Here is a 4,792-nt window from a genome sequence, read left to right as displayed (position 1 = left end):
CCATGGTGAGCTTACGAGCAAATGTTGTGCGAAAAAACCAATTGAACATCTCCTCCAAATAATTGGATTGCACCATTCCACCACCATGTCGAGTATTTTTGAAGTACACTCTTCTTGCTCGATAATGGGACTTCTCCATGCCTTGAGTGCTAAAAATTTCAAGCGATCCATACTTGTGCAAAAAAATGCACCATGCGCAAACAAGATATTTTGTTCACATGAGTAAATGATCCACATTATTAAATAAAAACAATCCCTTGTAATGAATACACCATGTAAAATGACTTACCATGTAATGTGTGATGTTATTTTCACCCCAAGAAACGGTGAAGACCGTGGTGAAATCCGCCAAGGCTTCTTCAAATGATTGGCGTTGTTCTTCTGTTGTGCTGTTAAGGCCCATAAGCTTGACCATTTTATCAAAATGTGCCCAAACCTATTTGCGCTTGCTTGCAAACTTGCTTGCGCTTGTTTGCAAGCTCGCCATTTGAATCATTGTCAGTAGTAGCTTTGCATAACTCCTTCCAAAGCTCCCAAAGGTTACCTGCCTGCTGGTTGGAGCTTTTTTTAGCATCATATCGATTGGCTTTCCTTGGGAAACTTTCTTCAAAAAGTGTCTAGCTTTTTGTCCACTCATTGACACTTGTTGAGCAATTTCATGGGCCTCCCCTGTGTTCTTGCAGCAACGATAGACACATTTCCACTGTGACAGCCAATGGAATTCAAGAGTACCTCCACTCTTTTGATCGCTTCCTGGGACTTTTCCAACGGTTTCATTGTGAAATCATAGTCAATGTGGAGCTTCAATAGCCTATCAAAAATGCGCATGAATGCATGTAATGTACAAAAATGTACATTCAATAGAGGAAATCGAAAGATTGGATTCCAAGCGTGGTCCTTTTGATCACGGTCAGGGGCATTGAGCATGGGACATCTCAGAATAGACGCTTCCCATTCTCTACCTTCATCTCCGACATCACGACAATATAACCCTTGTTCTCTATGCCCTTGCCATGGAAGCATGGAACCGGCCTTTGCAGTGCTCTTATGTGATTTTTTTCCATTAGGTTTGTACCCTCGAGTGAAAAATGGACAAGGCATGAGAGAAGAAGCCCCTTGTTTGCAGCCAAGCAAACACTTTATGGTCTTCAAATCCCCACCTAAGTGCCACTCCACATCATAACTACCAAAACCCTCAATCTCCAACTTCTGACCTGCAATTTGGGAGTGTATTACTTCTGTGATCCATGGAGTTCTCTCAAAAATCCATGAAAGTACTCCATTGGTCTCTTTGGGCACCTCAATAGCACCCAACCACCAAATGTCTTTCTCTTATTGCAGGTTGAAAGATGGGGTGTTTGACTGAATCCCTTCGCTTGGTTTGCAGAAGGGCCTCGTTCATTAGAGTGACACTTAGCCTCTCTAACCTTCGTCCTTTCACTATTTGACACTCATCGAGTTTCAGCACAAAAGCAACTTTTGTGCCAAGCACTACAAAATAAATAGTGCTAAGACCGTAAACTTCAGAGTCTATGATAAGAATAATACCAAAGAAAAAAGTAAAATGTGTCACCTTCTTCAGGTAACTTGTAAAATCTAAGCATGGCTTCTTGAAGTCTTCTAAGATCCACGAAAATATTGTTCCACATTGTGTAAGGAAAGCCCTTCTTCAAAGGTCTTATGGATTGTTTCTTACCTTTTCCCCTTGTCTTTGTTGTGCACGAAGCATAAAGGGAAGTTGGCATTGTGTCCTCAATGTGTAGGTATGTCCCAATGTAGGAGAACACATCTTCATTTGTGGCCTTCTTTGCGAACTTGACCTTGTGAGGAAGGGGAAATAGGTTTTCCACAATGCCATGTTCTTTGAGGGCATCCTTTAGGAGTTGGAAAATAGCCTGATAGGCTTTGGTGCTGATTCCAGCCTCATCACAAGCTTGTTGAACGTCATCATCACTAACCACATTTCTTAATTTACACATAAGGTCCTTGGTGACTGCATCCTTAATGTGCTTACCTCTAGGTGATTGTAAGATAGAAATCACTTCCTGGGTATTGAGACAACTAGTGAGAAGGTTGACTCGATCATCTTGGCTTATTCCACCGCATGCCTCCTGGATGAAGTTTCTAGCAACAAATAAACATAAATGTTAGAAAATAGTGTGAAGTAAGAATGCATCATGCAAGTAAAGACCAAATCACCTTGTGGCTGTAACTCGTCGTTTGCGTGCTCCTCCCGAATGTGCAAAAGTTTCAATGGATGAATACGTGCGTTTGCGTTCCCTTGCACCAAGGGGCGTTTCTTTCAAGTATGTGATGGTGTTGGTAAGCTTCTGGATGTGGGACTCCTTTTCTTGCATTTGTTGTTCAAGAGTTTTAACTACCCTCTCCGAAGAGGCAACACTCTCTTGTAATGCCGTCGTCTTGAGGTGAAGAGCTTGACATTCGTGCATCCACATATGAAAAGAAGCACCTGCACCCATACACAACCGCTTGCAATAGCCTAACAAGCCTGCTTCTCCCCTCCCAAGAAATTGAAGAAATGTGGAAAGGCTATTAAACGGTGGATGGAAGCAGCTTATAGGATCGTAAGGATACAAATAGCCATCCACCCAAATGTCAACATTGGTCTCACAAGCGGTGCGACGTTCCTATGATGACCTTTGATCACCTTCACTAGTGGTCTTCGGTGCAAATGCCGTGGGTAAGCGAATATGTATGCTTTTGGTGTGCGGAGTACGTGGTGGTGGAAGAAAACCATTTGTGATGTCTGTGAGCACCATGGAAGCTGTTGCGTGAGGAAGAAAATGATGAAAAGATAGAGGGGGAAGGGTAGAGAGGTTGAGGAAGATGGGAGGAGAGAAGGAGGGAGGGGGGGGAGGGAGATATTGGGGAGGAGGAGGAAGGTAGGGGCAGGGAGGGAGAGGAGAGTGAGAGAGAGAGAGGAGGGAGGAGGGAGGAGGAGGAGAGAACAAAATGTTTATTACTTTTTGGGGGAAAAGAGTTTTGAAAAAATGGACTTTCTAAGCTTGTGGGTTAAAAAATGGGTCAAAAAATGATTTTTGGATATGTATATATGTTGGGAGGGAGTTTTAAGTTAGAAACAAGAAAAAATGATTTTTTTTAAAAAAAGTCGAATTTTGTCTCTTTGTGACCCACGTTTTTGCTGATGTGGACACACCCCTATGCTTCCTTCACTTTAAAAAAGCTAGAGAGAGAAAGTGACCCTTAAGGTCCACATCCTACATTTGTCTAAAAAAAAGGCTAGAAAAACCTACTCAAAACTACCTTCTTCAATGCCCTTGCCCCCTAAACCCCACACAACATTAGCCTTAATCCCTAAAAATTAGGATTCCTTACAAGGCCCATGCAAGGTTCATATTTCTCCTAATGACCTTGCGGGGGCTCCGCAAACCATGCGAGTTGGGGCAGATAGAAGTTTGGTTGGAAACAAACCTAGCTTGTGTTGCAAAAAACTCCTCGTCCATGACTTGAGAATATCTGCTATAAGTAGTGCAATTTTGTCATGAACAAAGTCCCCCAATGGAAGCAGCTTGTCATCTATATCTTCTGGTGTAGGGTCAAGGGGGAAATCCATCTTGGTTCATATGAGGCTAAGACACTTATCTAGTCGGACACCAAAATCCTTTTCCAGATCGTGTAAGAATAAATAATCTTCATCTTCTATAATTATGTTGCTGAGACGGCTAATCTCCACTTCGAGAATTGCAACAGGATCAAAATTCTTGGGGTCGGGCACCTAGGAGGTGCCAACGATCTGCTCTCTCACTGCAAACTGCCCCTTCCAAGATGTGGGGATATTTGGTGCCCTGTAGTCTTCACTCACGTTGGACATCTATAGGAGCGGGCTTGGGATCTTTACAATCCGGCAACACCCCACCCACTTCTAGATGCGAGATATCCATCTCCTCCAAGGAGGGCTCCTCATTGACAAGGAAGAAGAGAGTGGCAATGTTGGACAAGAAGGATTGCCAAATTTTGCACTTCTTGAAGGAGTCTGCAACTTCCGTTTTCACTTGGCAGAAGTGGTTTGCCTCTTTTGCAATCACCTCAGAGCGGGCTAGTCTTTTTGAAAATGCAGTGTCTCCTTTGTGAATGTAGCAAAGCAGATCACATGTCAACCACAACATGGAATTGTCTTTAAAGTTCACAGTATACTTGAGTCTGTGCACATGTATATACTATATGATGTTGTGAAAAGGGTCATTGTGGAGTTGCATGGTTTTTTTATAAATCCATTGTGCGAGTGAAGAAGCCGTGATCAGATCATTGCATCCAACATATTTGGTGTCCTCTAGGAAAAGAATGAACCGCAAAAGGGGGCGGGGGGGGGGGGGGGGGGGGGGGGGGGGGGGGGGGCCCTCTTCCGATGCTGCTCCTGTGTGGGAGGAGGATGCACTAGTAGGGACAAGCATGTATTGGTGGTCCAAAAAGTGGTGTCTTGGACACTACTTTGATAGCAACTCAAGGATCCCAATTTCATGTGTCCCGTATGAACATACCAACCATGTTGTATATCATTGGAAAGCTTTTGACAAGGAGCATCCAAAATTGTAGTGTCCACAAAATTTTGATAAGATTTGCAAAATTTTTATTGTGTCCTAGTTTTTGCTAAGCCAACCACCAAAAAGTGAAATAGTGGTACCACCAATACATGCTTTCACCCTCTAGCATGTTCTACCATGGCTCTCTCTCTCTCTCTCTCTCTCTCTCTCTCTCTCTCTCTCTCTCTCTCTCTCTCTCTCTCTCTCTCTCTCTCTCTCTCTATTCTGTC

Source organism: Adiantum capillus-veneris, chromosome 13 (genome assembly GCF_014529385.1).
Source record: "Adiantum capillus-veneris isolate H3 chromosome 13, ASM1452938v2, whole genome shotgun sequence".
In the NCBI taxonomy this organism is placed as follows: domain Eukaryota; kingdom Viridiplantae; phylum Streptophyta; class Polypodiopsida; order Polypodiales; family Pteridaceae; genus Adiantum; species Adiantum capillus-veneris.
Note: the sequence above shows the minus strand (reverse complement) of the source record.